At 47.6% G+C, this 16,859-nt stretch overlaps 1 pseudogene; it reads left to right on the forward strand.

The window, feature by feature from the left end:
* The first annotated feature begins 3,842 nt into the window (after positions 1-3,842).
* LOC122929885 lies at positions 3,843-3,959 on the forward strand (annotated as a pseudogene).
* The last annotated feature ends 12,900 nt before the right edge of the window (positions 3,960-16,859 follow it).

The raw sequence follows: 16,859 nt of genomic DNA on the forward strand, positions 1-16,859 counted from the left end.
GTGGACAATTTAGAGACCCAGAAGTTGAATGGGGCCGAACCATCAGTCAGTACGTGGAGGGGTGTGCACATGTACTGTTCCACCATGTTAGTGAAATGTTGCCTCCTGCTAACACGTTGCGTATCAGGTGGTGGTGCAGTTAGCTGTGGCGTGTTGACAAAAGTTTTCCACATCTCTGCCATGCTAACCCTGCCCTCAGAGGAGCTGGCATTGACACAGCTGCCTTGGCGACCTCTTGCTCCTCCTCTGCCTTGGCCTTGGGCTTCCACTTGTTCCCCTGTGACATTTGGGAATGCTCTCAGTAGCGCGTCTACCAACGTGCGCTTGTACTCGCGCATCTTCCTATCACGCTCCAGTGCAGGAAGTAAGGTGGGCACATTGTCTTTGTAGCGTGGATCCAGCAGGGTGGCAACCCAGTAGTCCGCACAGGTTAAAATGTGGGCAACTCTGCTGTCGTTGCGCAGGCACTGCAGCATGTAGTCGCTCATGTGTGCCAGGCTGCCCAGGGGTAAGGACAAGCTGTCCTCTGTGGGAGGCGTATCGTCATCGTCCTGCCTTTCCCCCCAGCCACGCACCAGTGATGGACCCGAGCTGCGTTGGGTGCCACCCCGCTGTGACCATGCTTCATCCTCATCCTCCTCCACCTCCTCCTCCTCGTCCTCCAGTAGTGGGCCCTGGCTGGCCACATTTGTACCTGGCCTCTGCTGTTGCCAAAAACCTCCCTCTGAGTCACTTCGAAGAGACTGGCCTGAAAGTGCTAAAAATGACCCCTCTTCCTCCTCCTCCTCCTGGGCCACCTCCTCTTCCTGGTAAGCACCCGACTGTATAAGGAGGGTGATTAGGGACTGATGGTCCCCCTTCCCCTTTCCCCCTTTGGGCGTTAGGGAGCTGGCCACATTACATTAGTGCTTAAGAAGGTGGTTGTTTAGGGCCATGAAGGGTTAATGCACTGAGGAGCCTTCTTAGACAGGATGTGGGCGGTTCAGGGGATCCTGGAGATACATATACTCCCTCCAGATGCTGGCACTTCCTCTTGCCAGTGGAAGCAGATTGGTATGTACATACCCCTTTGCTCTGTCCACACCAAGAGTCCACAGGTGGTTCTGCCCTTTTGGCTGCTCCCTGGTGAGTTACATGAGGAGGGGAGGGTTAGCTGTGCTCTGTTAGAGCAGCCTGAGCTCTACCCTGCCATCCTCCTCCCCTGTGCCTGCATCTAGGGCTTTGTGGAGCTGCTGCTGCTGCGGTATGCATGCAGCTCCAGCGCTTCAGCGAAGGTCCGGCAGTCTGCTCGTCGTTCTTCCTAACCCCCCCCCCCCACCCCGACTCTTATCATCCCCCAGCTGCCCGGGTGTGCGCTGTGCGGCCCGTTTCTTATGACCCATCCTGGAGATGTCTGTGGCGCTGCGCTGTGGCTCCGCCCCCCCCTCCCAGCTTCTGTTCCATGGCGTTAGGGCTAAGCATGTCGGGCGGGATTGTCGGTCTCCCCGGTACTGTAGGGCAATATGGGTTCCTCACCCCTCCCCCTGCAGCTTTGGACAAGCTCCTTTAGCTCTCATGGCGCTAGCTAGGTCGCTTCGCCTAGCCCCGCCCCCTTCCCCTGCAGCGTTTACCGGGTCCCGTACCGGGCACCGCTGGGCAGGCGAGTTTTTATATGTGGTGCTTGTTGTAGCTCCCCCCAGTCTCCTGTCCAGTATTATTGATTAGCCCCTTGTGCTTGCCATGTCTGATTGTGGTGCACCTGTGCCTATGGGCTTCTGAGGGGTATTCCTACTGTCCCAGCTTTGCGAGCAGAGCCCCTTCCGTACAATGAGACTCTCCGGGTCTTATTTTTAGTCCATTATGGCGAATGCCCCACCCCCCCTTCCCCCCCTTCACGCAGGCGCAGGTGCGTTTTTTGCTTCCCTTAGGTTGCCAGGAGGCATGGTCGTAATGAATTCCGCATGCGCCAGTCCCGTCGCCGTTCCTGGGTTTCCGGGAGAAATGGGCGCTCCAGATCCTCAGGTGGCGCTTACCATCGTCTTTAGGACGGAATGTCAGGCGCATCGGAGGAGTCTGCTGGTTATACAATCACCGTACGAGGCTGTTGCCTGACCGTCACTCCAGGGCTCGGCCTGGTCGCTGCAGCCCGTACCCGCTTCTTTGGAGGTGCCGTCCCTCTCTGTGACTGGTGAGTACTGCGGGGAGGGTGTTTTTTGTGCAGATTTAGAATCACTGGTAGAGACGGTGTCCCTGCTTAATAGCAAAAAAAAACAAAAAAACAAAAAAAAAAACAGAGGCTTTAGGGTGGGTTTACGGAGCCTGTAGGTTACCCACACATATTTTCCTGGTGATTAGGCAATTTAGGTGCAGCCCTGAGCAACGGGTTATCATTAGCATATATGAGGTTTTCTCTGTTTACACGTTAAAAATAAATAAAAAGAACAATTAATAACCAAAATTAATATATTATAGGCATATATATATATATATATAAAAATAAAAATAAAAAATAAAAAATTTAAAATAAAACGTGGTTGAAAAGAATAAAATTATACTTATAATAAATAATTAAACACAGTAATTTTATAGGGGATGGGAGAAAAAAAATAAAAATAATTGGAATATATATATCACAATACATGTAAAAAATTAAGAAAAAAGATTAAAAAAAATAAAAAATAAATAAATAGATAAATAAATAAATGAAATGCAAAGTGATTGAAAAGAATGTGATTATACTAATAATAAATAATTCAACAAAATGATTTTATAGGTGATAAAAAAAAATATGGGAATTTATATATATATTACAATAAATGTTAAAAAATAAAAAAAATAAAAAATAAAAAAATAAAATAAAAAAATAAAGATAAATAAAAAATAAAATAAAACGTGATTGAAAAGAATGAAATGGTACTGATAATAAATAATTTAACAAAGCAATTTTATAGGTGATAAAAAAAAAATTACAATAATTATTGATATATATATATATAAAAAAAAAAAAAAAAAAAAAAAAATTCATATATAAATAAATACACAGGTTTGTTCTATATAGAAATTTATTACGTATGTTGATATCCTCCTGTGTGAGAAGCCTTGCTTCTATCCTGTGTCTTGTTTGTTGGCTGGCCTTTTGTGGATGTTTTTCGGGATAGATCAGTCCCGCCGGGTGTTTTCCCAATTTCCATTTCCGCGCGGAGTGTAGTAGTTTACTTCCCTGCAGTTCATAATTCTGCTTTTATGCAGCAGTCGAATTCGGTTTTTATGGATATTAAAAATAAATAAATAAATAAATAAATAAATATATGTATTTCTATCTAGATATATGTATGATGCACATTGGGAGTATGAGAGCGGTATATTTGGGTGATTTCCGGTGGAAAGTAGTTACTCCATGTTAAGTTCCTGCTTGTGTCAAGTTACTAGTTTAGGGGTAGTGTCATCGCCTCCTGATCAGTGGCCCTGGAGCTCACATCACCTTATCTACCGGGGAAGAGGTATAATAAAAAAAAAAAAACCCTATTTGGGCTTCCAAGAATGATATGACGTTCTTAGTTCATATTTCCGGGGGGAGGCGCGGTAGTAGTAATCCCTCTACATTCGCTCTATTCCTTGGGGTTTGTTGGACACATTTGGGTTTTCTTATTATGTTTGTACTGGTCAACCACTGAATGGTCCTCCTGGTAGGTCTTCACAGGTCAGCATGGTGGTTCTCCAAGCATCTTTCTACATGACTCGTTTCGCTGTACGGTTTGGTCTGGATATCCGAACGGTCTAAGTCATTGAGTTCAGGTCGATTCTGGCTACATGGGTCCGGATCCCACTCTGGGCAGCTGTGATAGAGATGCATCAGTTTCTTTGGGTTGGTTGACGTAAGGGAAGCTTAGCCCCCCCCCTTGACAAGGATGGACTAGGCTGCACAGCCCTCACAACACATGTATGCCACCTACCTTGTGGTATCTCTACCGAAATTTCATAGGCGATTCGGGGATAGTTTGGGGTGTATTAGATTTTTCGGCCCTGCAGTCCCCTTCGGCCTTTTGTTCGGGCTGATTGATAATTTCTCCAGGCTGCTTGTCTTTTCATTGTATATACGTGGCGTAGTCTGCAGCTGTAGGTCTGTGATTTAGCAGCTTGTTTTCCTGAGTGTTCTTGGGTTGGGAATGAATACATAAATGAATGACTGTACATAATGAATAATTACAACAAAAAAAAAAAAAAAAATTTTTTCGGTTGTTATTTCAGTAGGGGTAAGGAATATTAGTACTCTTGAGTTGGGGGTCCGTCATTCATGATGATTCGGTAAAATATTGGGCGGGTACCTCCCCTCCGCCTGGGTTGGTCTGGTAGGTAAGGTTCGTTGATATTCGTTTTAACTTCACTTATGGTGGGCTCTAATTTTTCATTAGGATAGTTTCCTCTTTGATTTTGTGGTGTTCCTTTATAAAAAAAAAAAAAAAAAAAAAAAATCTATATGTCCATATATCTATGTATTAATAATAATGGTATATGTATATAACAGTGTTTTATGAACGATATGTATTTCGGACCTAATTTTATGATCCTCTTTGTGGGTTGAGTTTTGGGCTAATTGTTTTTTCTTTCAGGTCCTGGGTTTTCAGCGTGTTGATGGTGACCTTTCATATATCTCCAGTGCAGCGAGGATCGCATGCCCGGGGAGCAATCCTTGTTTTCGGGAGGTGAAGTCTTTGGACAGGGTTCCAGGAATTCAGGTGGTCACAACTTCTTCCGGAAGTGGTTGATGTAGCTTTGCGCCCGGGGTGCAATTATGCGGCTGCCCCTTGGTTATCCTGGAGCTCAGGACCTTATGTGTCCTGACATTCTAGTTGGGGGCCAGCAATAAAAGTAAAAAAAAAAAAAAGGTTGGTGTCATTTCCTGAGTTGGTTGTTTTGGTCATACGGGGGAAGGGTTGGTTATACTATACGATGGTTTAGTACAATCCTGAAGTACATACAGGCCCCGCTGGAAGTTTTTTTTTGTGGACTTATCTCCACCTCTGCAGGCAGAGAGTTCCTTAGTTAGCTCACTGTTCTTACAGTTAAGAATCCTGCTCTATGTTTGTTTACAAACCTTCTTTCCTCCACATAAGAGGAGGTTTCATGGTTGGTCTTTGTCCTGGGAATATATGGATGGGGGAGTTGTCTTTGGATGGTTCTTTGTTATTATTGGCATAGTTATTAGTCCTCCCCTTTTCTAAAGTGTATAACCCTAATGTTGATCATCTTTCAGGGTCCTGTAGTTCCCCCATTCCAGTTATTACTTTAGTTGCCCTCCTCTGAACCCTCTCCAGCTCTGCTATGTCTGCCTTTGTTCACAAGGGCACAGAACTGTACACAGTCCTCCATGTGTGGGCTAAAGTGGTAGGACTATGTTATCATCACGGGCATCTAGGCCTCCCGTTTGTCATGCGACCCATTATCTTATTGGCTTTGGTTTGTTAAGGGGGAACTGTTGGCATCTTCCGCTTGGATGTTAGTTGGGGCAATTTCTTTTCAGCTGGTTGTAAGGGTTTCAACAGACTTGGCTCTGCTGGGTGGTGGTCGGAGCCCCGTTTGGAGAACGGGTCTCCTTCGTGGCGGCATTTGAGTTCAGCAGAGATATGGTGGTGGCAGATGGCGTACTTGCCCGCTGGGAGTCCAGCGGTTGGCATACCGCTCTGATGATTACGGTTTAACTTGCCCGCTGGGAGTCCGGCGTTTGGCATACCGCTCCGTTATTATGGTTTATTAAGGTTTGCCGCTTTAATAAAGAAGCTGTGGCCGATCACCACCCAGCAATAAAAGTGACACAGTTGTCAGTGTTTTTGTTATGGGTCATGGTTGGGTAAAGGGGCCAGGGGTGAGTAAATGGTGGTCCCCTTCCCCTTCTTCCCTAGATACCAGCAGTCTGGTAAGCACCCGACTGTATAAGGAGGGTGATTAGGGACTGATGGTCCCCCTTCCCCTTTCCCCCTTTGGGCGTTAGGGAGCTGGCCACATTACATTAGTGCTTAAGAAGGTGGTTGTTTAGGGCCATGAAGGGTTAATGCACTGAGGAGCCTTCTTAGACAGGATGTGGGCGGTTCAGGGGATCCTGGAGATACATATACTCCCTCCAGATGCTGGCACTTCCTCTTGCCAGTGGAAGCAGATTGGCCCTCCCTCCCTCCCTTTGTGGTGATCCTTGGGAGACAGATCAGGGTTCGGGGTTATGTTTGGCTATGGAGACTTAGTTATTCTGTTTTGTTTTTGTATTCTTCAGAATCCACGCTGGGAGTCCAGCATTTTGGACATCGCTCCGATGATTACGGCTTTGGAGAAAGACGAAATCAAGTTTATGAAGTCACAGCTGGCGGCATTTGAGTTCAGCAGAGATATGGTGGTGGCAGATGGCGTACTTGCCCGCTGGGAGTCCAGCGGTTGGCATACCGCTCTGATGATTACGGTTTAACTTGCCCGCTGGGAGTCCGGCGTTTGGCATACCGCTCCGTTATTATGGTTTATTAAGGTTTGCCGCTTTAATAAAGAAGCTGTGGCCGATCACCACCCAGCAATAAAAGTGACACAGTTGTCAGTGTTTTTGTTATGGGTCATGGTTGGGTAAAGGGGCCAGGGGTGAGTAAATGGTGGTCCCCTTCCCCTTCTTCCCTAGATACCAGCAGTCATCATCGCCCTAAGTGTTTTCTCAAGGAGACATAGAAGTGGTATTGTAACGCTGATAACGGCGTCATCGCCACTGGCCATGTTGGTGGAGTACTCGAAACAGCGCAACAGGGCACACAGGTCTCGCATGGAGGCCCAGTCATTGGTGGTGAAGTGGTGCTGTTCTGTAGTGCGACTGACCCGTGCGTGCTGCAGCTGAAACTCCACTATGGCCTGCTGCTGCTCGCACAGTCTGTCCAGCATGTGCAAGGTGGAGTTCCACCTGGTGGGCACGTCGCATATGAGGCGGTGAGCGGGAAGGCCGAAGTTACGCTGTAGCGCAGACAGGCGAGCAGCAGCAGGATGTGAACGCCGGAAGCGCGAACAGACAGCCCGCACTTTATGCAGCAGCTCTGACATGTCGGGGTAGTTGTGTATGAACTTCTGCACCACCAAATTCAGCACATGCGCCAAGCAAGGGATGTGCGTCAAATTGGCTAGTCCCAGAGCTGCAACGAGATTTCGCCCATTATCACACACCACCAGGCCGGGCTTGAGGCTCACCGGCAGCAACCACTCGTCGGTCTGTTGTTCTATACCCCGCCACAACTCCTGTGCGGTGTGGGGCCTGTCCCCCAAACATATGAGTTTCAGAATGGCCTGCTGACGTTTACCCCGGGCTGTGCTGAAGTTGGTGGTGAAGGTGTGTGGCTGACTGGATGAGCAGGTGGAAGAAGAGGAGGAGGAAGCCGAGAAGGAGGAGGTGGCAACAGGAGGCAAAGAATGTTGCCCTGCGATCCTTGGCGGCGGAAGGACGTGCGCCAAACAGCTCTCCGCCTGGGGCCCAGCTGCCACTACATTTACCCAGTGAGCAGTTAGGGAGATATAGCGTCCCTGGCCGTGCTTACTGGTCCACGTATCTGTGGTTAGGTGGACCTTGCTACAGATGGCGTTGCGCAGTGCACACTTGATTTTATCGGATACTTGGTTGTGCAGGGAAGGCACGGCTCTCTTGGAGAAGTAGTGCCGGCTGGGAACAACATACTGTGGGACAGCAAGCGACATGAGCTGTTTGAAGCTGTCTGTGTCCACCAGCCTAAATGACAGCATTTCATAGGCCAGTAGTTTAGAAATGCTGGCATTCAGGGCCAGGGATCGAGGGTGGCTAGGTGGGAATTTACGCTTTCTATCAAATGTTTGTGAGATGGAGAGCTGAACGCTGGCGTGTGACATGGTTGAGACGCTTGGTGACGGAGGTGGTGGTGGTGGTGTTGGTGGTACATCCCCTGTTTGCTGGGCGGCAGGTGCCAACGTTCCTCCAGAGGCGGAGGAAGAGGCCGAGGCGGCAGCAGCAGAATAGGCCGAGGCGGCAGCAGCAGAAGAGGTAGCAGGGGGAGCCTGAGTGACTTCCTTGCTTTTAAGGTGTTTACTCCACTGCAGTTCATGCTTTGCATGCAGGTGCCTGGTCATGCAGGTTGTGCTCAGGTTCAGAACGTTAATGCCTCGCTTCAGGCTCTGATGGCACAGCGTGCAAACCACTCGGGTCTTGTCGTCAGCACATTGTTTGAAGAAGTGCCATGCCAGGGAACTCCTTGAAGCTGCCTTTGGGGTGCTCGGTCCCAGATGGCGGCGGTCAGTAGCAGGCGGAGTCTCTTGGCGGCGGGTGTTCTGCTTTTGCCCACTGCTCCCTCTTTTGCTACGCTGTTGGCTCGGTCTCACCACTGCCTCTTCCTCCGAACTGTGAAAGTCAGTGGCACGACCTTCATTCCATGTGGGGTCTAGGACCTCATCGTCCCCTGCATCGTCTTCCACCCAGTCTTGATCCCTGACCTCCTGTTCAGTCTGCACACTGCAGAAAGACGCAGCAGTTGGCACCTGTGTTTCGTCATCATCAGAGACATGCTGAGGTGGTATTCCCATGTCCTCATCATCAGGAAACATAAGTGGTTGTGCGTCAGTGCATTCTATGTCTTTCACCGCTGGGGAAGGGCTAGGTGGATGCCCTTGGGAAACCCTGCCAGCAGAGTCTTCAAACAGCATAAGAGACTGCTGCATAACTTGAGGCTGAGACAGTTTCCCTGGTATGCATGGGGGTGATGTGACAGACTGATGGGGTTGGTTTTCAGGCGCCATCTGTGCGCTTTCTGCAGAAGACTGGGTGGGAGATAATGTGAACGTGCTGGATCCACTGTCGGCCACCCAATTGACTAATGCCTGTACCTGCTCAGGCCTTACCATCCTTAGAACGGCATTGGGCCCCACCATATATCGCTGTAAATTCTGGCGGCTACTGGGACCTGAGGTAGTTGGTACACTAGGACGTGTGGATGTGGCAGAACGGCCACGTCCTCTCCCAGCACCAGAGGGTCCACTAACATCACCACGACCATGTCCACGTCCACGTCCACGTCCGCGTCCCTTACTAGATGTTTTCCTCATTGTTATGGTTCACCACAACAACAAAAATATTATTTGGCCCAATGTATTGTATTCAAATTCAGCGGGATATAAATTTGAGGCCTAGTATTTAGGCGCTGGGTGACCGGTATGGATTTACTAACAGAATTGGACTTGGAAATGCACAGTAGCGTGTGTGTGAAGTTATTCTGAATGACCCTATGTGCACCTTGAATATTATATACCCTTTTAGGGATAGATTTCAAATAGCTCTGATATAGCAGGAACCACTAAATTATGAAATTGCTAAATTGGGAATTGTATTTCAACCCAGAACAAAAATGTGCTTTGACGGACACTAAATAACTTTCCCAGCCACAACAGGACAGCGGTAACGAGAGATTTAGCGGGATATAAATTTGAGGCCTAGTATTTAGGCGCTGGGTGACCGGTATGGATTTACTAACAGAATTAGACTTGGAAATGCACAGTAGCGTGTGTGTGAAGTTATTCTGAATGACCCTATGTGCACCTTGAATATTATATACCCTTTTAGGGATAGATTTCAAATAGCTCTGATATAGCAGAAACCACTAAATTATGAAATTGCTAAATTGGGAATTGTATTTCAACCCTGAACAAAAAATGTGCTTTGACGGACACTAAATAACTTGCCCAGCCACAACAGGACAGCGGTAACGACAGATTTAGCGGGATATAAATTTGAGGCCTAGTATTTAGGCGCTGGGTGACCGGTATGGATTTAGTGACAGAATTAGACTGGGATATGGCCAAAAAATAACCACACTATTGCTGGTTAAATGCACTTGGTGACGGGCGCAGCTTGCCCCTGATGTAGTATATGGCCAAAAAATGAACAGACTATTGCTGGTTAAATGCACTTGGTGACGGGCGCAGCTTGCCCCTGATTTAGTATATGGCCAAAAAATGAACAGACTATTGCTGGTTAAATGCACTTGGTGTCACAGCTTGACCAACCACACTACTGAGGGTTAAATGCACTTGGTGACGGGCGCAGCTTGCCCCTGATTTAGTATATGGCCAAAAAATGAACAGACTATTGCTGGTTAAATGCACTTGGTGTGATAGCTTGACCAACCACACTACTGAGGGTTAAATGCACTTGGTGACGGGCGCAGCTTGCCCCTGATGTAGTATATGGCCAAAAAATGAACAGACTATTGCTGGTTAAATGCACTTGGTGACGGGCGCAGCTTGCCCCTGATTTAGTATATGGCCAAAAAATGAACAGACTATTGCTGGTTAAATGCACTTGGTGTGATAGCTTGACCAACCACACTACTGAGGGTTAAATGCACTTGGTGACGGGCGCAGCTTGCCCCTGATGTAGTATATGGCCAAAAAATGAACAGACTATTGCTGGTTAAATGCACTTGGTGTCACAGCTTGACCAACCACACTACTGAGGGTTAAATGCACTTGGTGACGGGCGCAGCTTGCCCCTGATGTAGTATATGGCCAAAAAATGAACAGACTATTGCTGGTTAAATGCACTTGGTGTGATAGCTTCACCCTGATGTAGGCTTTAGCCAAAAAACAACCACACCATTGAGGGTTAAATGCACTTGGTGACAGGCGCAGCTTGCCCCTGATGTAGTATATGGCCAAAAAATAAACAGACTATTGCTGGTTAAATGCACTTGGTGTGACAGCTTCACCCTGATGTAGGCTTTAGCCAAAAAACAACCACACCATTGAGGGTTAAATGCACTTGGTCGCAGCTTGTGCTGGCGCACCACAAGACACAAAATGGCCGCCGATCACCCCAGAAAAATGTGACTGACAAACGGTCTGGGCAGCCTAAAAACAGTGAGCAATTGAGTATCAGCAGCTCAATGATCCACAGCTGCAGATCGATCAATTAATCAAGTACTTTGGAGGAGTTAATCTGCCTAATCTCGCCCTACTGTCGCAGCCGCAACCTCTCCCTACGCTAATCAGAGCAGAGTGACGGGCGGCGCTATGTGACTCCAGCTTAAATAGAGGCTGGGTCACATGGTGCTCTGGCCAATCACAGCCATGCCAATAGTAGGCATGGCTGAGATGGCCTCTTGGGGCAAGTAGTATGACGCTTGTTGATTGGCTGCTTTGCAGCCTTTCAAAAAGCGCCAAGAAAGCGACGAACACCGAACCCGAACTTTTACGAAAATGTCCGGGTTCGGGTCCGTGTCACGAACCCGAACTATACAGTTCGAGTTCGCTCATCCCTACTTGTGGACACTGAGGCCTTCCGCAGCCTTATGTTGGCGGCTGTCCCACTGTACTCTGTCCCCAGCTGCCACTATTTTTCAAGGTGTGCCGTGCCCGCCTTACACCAACATGTGTCCCGTAACATCACATGTGCCCTGACCAACGCAGTTACTGGGAAGGACCACTTAACCACAGACACATAGACAAGTGCATTCGGCCAAGGACACTACATTTACCTGACACACTGGGTGAATGTTGTGGAGGCCAGGAGCGAGTCGTACCCTGGGATGGCACAGGTGCTACCGACACCAAGGATTGCGGGCCCTACGTCGACCTACGTTAGTGGCTCCAACCCCCACTTCTCCTCCACTTCCACCTCCGAATTATCCGCGTGCAGCACCAGTCAGTCAGACGGTAGCAGTGTAGCACTGCAGTGGGGAAGCAGCAACAGGCTGTTCTGAAGCCGATTTGCTTAGGGGACAAACAGCACACCGCCGTAGAGCTGTAGCAGGGGATAAGAGACCAGACTGAGCTGTGGCTCTCGCCACTCAACCTAGAACCAGGAATGGTTGTGTCTGATAATGGCCGTAACTTGGTGGCGACTTTGGAGCTCGGCAAGCTCACACACATACTATGCCTAGCCCACGTCTTAAACTTAGTGGTTCAGCGGTTTCTCAAAACCTACCCCAATTTACCTGAGCTACTGGTGAAGGTGCACCGCATGTGCACATTTCCGCAAGTCATCGACAGCTTCAGCCAGTCTGTCAACGCTGCAGCAGCGCTTGAAATTGCCAGCTCACCGGCTGTTGTGCGACGTGAGCACGCGCTGTAACTCCACGTTCCACATGTTGGCCAGGCTTTGTGAGCAGCAGAGGGCAGTAGTTGAATACCAACTGCAACATGGTCGTCACCTTTCCAGTCAGCTTCCGCTATTCACAAGCGAGGAGTGGGCATCGATGTCTGACATCTTTGAGGTTTTAAGAAACTTTGTGAAATCAACACAGATGGTGAGCAGCGATAATGTCATTATCAGATTAACCATCTCACTTCTGTGTCTACTCAAACGCTCGCTGCTCACAATCAAGGACGACGCTTTGCATGTGGAAGAGGTGGAAATGGGGGAAGACCGTAAACAGGGTGATAGCCAGACCACCCTCAGTTCGTCTTCTCAGCGCAAATTGGACAATAAAGAGGAGCAGGAGACAGTTGCCTCCGCTAGAGCGGGTGGAACCCATGGAAGTTTAATTCCATCTGTTCAGCGTGGGTGGGCAGACAGAAGAGGAGGAAGAGGATGAGGAGATTGAGAGTGATCCTCCTGATGACAACAGAAAAGTATTGCCTGTTGGTACTCTGGCACACATGGCTGACTTCATGTTAGGCTGCCTTTCCCACGACCCGCGTGTTATACGCATTTTAGACAACACGGATTACTGGTTGTTCACCCTTCTCGACCCCCGCTATGAAGAGAACTCATCGCTCATTCCTCTGGTGGAGAGGACGAGCAAAACTGGAGCAATTTTTCAACAAGGATCTTCTGGTATTGCACTTACATTTCCATCTGACAACGCTGGCGGCAGAGTACGTAGTTCCTTGGCCAACCGAGGAGGGGAGACAAGGGGAACACACAGCAGTTCCAACAAAAGGCAGGACAACACTCTCCAAAGCCTGGGACAGTTTTTATGACACCCCGCCAGCACCCTCACTCTGATGCGCGGCCTAGTGTCACAAGGAGGGAAACATTTTGGAAGATGGTGAAGGAGGACATAGCAGACCGTGTCAGTGTCCTCAATGATCCCTCAGTGCCTTAAAACTACTGGATGTCCAAGCTGGAAACGTGGCACAAACTGGCGCTCTATGCCTTGGAGGTGCTGGCCTAGCCTGCCCTGTCACCAGCATTTTGTCTGAGCGGGTATTTAGTGCTGCTGGTGGCATTATAACAGATAAGCGTATCCGCCTGTCAACGGAAAATGCTGACAGGTTGACTCTTATAAAAATGAACAAGGCCTGGACCACTTCCACCACAAACAAGGGTATATGGTTGAATCTTCCTTTTCTCATCCTTCTCCTATCATATAAACATGCTTATTCGTCGCATATATGCCCCTCGCATATATTTTTTTAGAGGACCAGCTCACCAGCAGGCCTTCACCTACAACATTTTGCAGGGTCAGCTCACCTGAAGGCCCTCACATATAATTTTTTTTAGAGGGTTAGCACACCAGCAGGCCCTCGCATATAATGTTTTACAAGGTCAGCTCACTTGCAGGCCCTCACATATAATTTTTTAGAGGGTCAGCTCACCAGCAGGCCCTTACTATTTAAAGGGAACCTGTCATGTGGATATTTTATTATAATCTAACTAATTATATACAATCATTAACTACTAAAAAGTGCCTTAGATGTATTCACTTACTGGTGTGACAGATGGTTACCTCATAATATACACACAAAGATGCCACATGCTAATGAGCTGATTTACGTCCAGCGTGATGTCATTGAGTCCAGCGTATATTTAATTCAGAGCTATAGCCACTCCCCTGCCCACCTGCTGCTGATTCAAATGGAAAATAACAGTCAGTCAGTCATTCAGCAGCAGGTGGGCGGGGAGAGTCAGGAGCTCATAAATATTCAGGACTCATTATTATGAGCTGGAGCTTTTCAATACAAGATGTTGGCAGATTGACTGGGCAATTAAATAAAGTGACTTCTTTATGTTGCCCCTAGTTAGGACACCAAAAAACTGGTGACAGGTTCCCTTTAAGAGTCTGGTCAACACAATCCTCACCGCCGGGGGTCACGTAATTAGTCTCATTCGTTATTTATTTTATTTTTTTAATACTGTTTATTTCTCTCTTTTGTAACGATATAAAATAAAACAGCCCCCAAGCGTGAAACAATTACATGGAAAAGCACATACACTGATCTCTTAGACGTCCAGCAAATACATTGTTCGAATATAAAGTGCGACTATGGGCAAGACCTATTAATACAGTTGTGTAAATATATAATCCAATGCGCAATCTCCCCAGGTCATATAGACTGTACTGGAATCTAGTTACGACATTCACTCTCTCACTCATTCATTCATCTGAGCAATCCGTTGTCCCACTCAAATTTGTCCTGAAGCCGTACCCTGGCTAAGCACCCACACTCCCCAAATCTTATCGAAACAGTACGGCACACCTCTGGTCGATACGTCCGTTTAAACATCTGGAAATCCTAATTTATAAGTTGTGACCACTTTTCAATTGTCGGGCACTTAGGAGGTTTCCAATTCAACAGAATAGTTTTCCTACCATAAAACATCAATTACGGCAATTTCCTGCCGTATGTAGTGGGAATCGCCTCGGAAACCAGGCCCAACAAGCATAGGTTCGCATTTCCCCAGGAGACCCAATTTTGTGTTATTGAAACGACATAACCCACCCCAGTACGACTGCACAACAGGGCACAGCCATATCATAATGGTAAAAGGACCCTCTTAGTTCCCCGCAGCACGAGCATGAAGGATCAGGTATTTGACACATGTGGTACATGCACACTGGGGTATACTCTATGTATCCACTTGATCTGGATAAGTTGGTCACGGGCACTCATAACCGATGACCGCCATACGATCTTAACTACTCCAGATGAGACACCTCAAAATTAGGGATATCCTCAGTCCAGCGCTCAAACGAATGCTAGAGCAGAGAGTCCTGCATCTTCATAATCTCCTCATAAAAAGAGGAAATTGGTTTACATGGATGCTCTCAAAAGGTGTTTATTGCACCACAGGGGCATATATGAAGACCAAGTCTCCCATTAGGATCCTCAATATGTGTCTCCACAAACAGTGTCCATGCCGCAATTACATTAGTCATGGCTTCAGTGCAGTACAAGGTTCTAGGGGCTCCTTCCTCGTTATATACCATATTTGTCAAAGCCTCATATGAGCCCACTAGCACTGCTTCAAGAACCACCGCTGGGTTTTTGCATCCGCTCTGATCCACCAAGTCGCATACATCAGCTGAGTTGCGATATAATAAACATACATATCTGGCATTCGCAAACCCCCTTGTATATACAGAGCCTTTAGGGTTTTCCTAGCCAATCTAGGGGACTGATGTCTCCATATGAAGGGCGACAGTATTCTATCTAGGGAGTCGAAGTGTGACTTAGGGATTTTAACTGGAACTGTCCTGTAAATATAAAAAGGAGCTTCGGCAGCAGTACCATTTTGACAATATTTATTCTACCCACCAGGGTCAAAGGTAGGTTCTCCCACGCTTCTATTTTACGCATGATGAATTCCATTGTAGGCACCATGTTCAGTTGATAAAACTGCCTAGGGTCCCTATAAATTTTAATTCCCAAATACGGAAAACTTTCCACCACTCTCAAGAGCGACAATGGGGATATCTCTGAACTATCATCCACTAAGCACAAACTAGACTTAGCCCAGTTCACCCGAAGGCCCGACTATCTCCCATATCCATCTACAGTGTCCAGAAGTGCCTCCAGAGAAGGGCCGGCTTCTGCCAAGTACACGAACACATCATCTGCATATAGCGATAATTTTTCTTGTATTCCTGCTATCGTCCATCCCTCTATCAGTAAACTATTATTAATCAGTTGGGTAAGGGGTTCCATAATGAGGGCAAACAACAGTGGCGATAAGGGGCAGCCCTCTCTGGTGCCTCTATGTAGACTAAAAGGTCGGGACAGACAAACATTTACCCTTACTCGGGCCTTGGGGGCCTGGTACATCAACTCGACCCATCTGATAAAATACTGGGGGAAGCGCAAGCAGTGTAGCGTCTCCCAAATAAAATGCCACTCCACAGAATCGAAGGCTTTCTCATTATCGACAGAAGCCAACGCTCGCGACCCTGCATTGTCGTGTCTGACCTGTAAGTTAGTAAACAACCTCCTAAGGTTGATATTAGTTGTCTTGCCCGGCGTGAAGCCAGACTGGTCTGGGTCTATAACCGCTGAGGCATCTGGCCAAAATGTTTTGCTAAAATTTTGGTATCTGCGTTTAGAAGGGAAATCAGTCTATAGGAGCTGCACTGGTCCGGGGGCTTCCCCGATTAGTGAATTACCACGTTAGTCGCCTCCATAAAAGACGTGGCAGCCGATCGGCCTCAAAAGCATATTCAAAGCCGTCCAGACCAGGCGATTTCCCAACAGACATGCTCTCAATTGCCGCCTTAACCTCCCCCACATCCACAGGACCATCCAGATAACGCCCATCCACCCGGGATAGGAGGAGTAAGCGGAATGCTCTGTAAAAAACCTTGCATATCTACAGGTGAGGAGCTGTAAAGGACAGAGTAATACCGGGCAAATTGTTCACAGATCTCTCCCGGTCGAACTACCCGAGACCCATCTACACTGGTAATGTGAGGGACCACAGTTTGAGGCATTTCAGTTCTGGACAAAAACGCCAAAGCTTGCCCGTTCTTGTCCCCATCTGAGAACACCACCTGTCTTTGAAATAGCTTTTTGGTGCTATATTCTGTCAAGTGTAGGTTAAGTCTTCTTTGCGCCTTTTCCCACGCCATACGTTTATCCTCACTAGGAGCCTGGACATACGTTCTTTCTTTATCTACTAGGTCCAGTCT

Source organism: Bufo gargarizans, chromosome 2 (genome assembly GCF_014858855.1).
Source record: "Bufo gargarizans isolate SCDJY-AF-19 chromosome 2, ASM1485885v1, whole genome shotgun sequence".
NCBI classification, from domain to species: domain Eukaryota; kingdom Metazoa; phylum Chordata; class Amphibia; order Anura; family Bufonidae; genus Bufo; species Bufo gargarizans.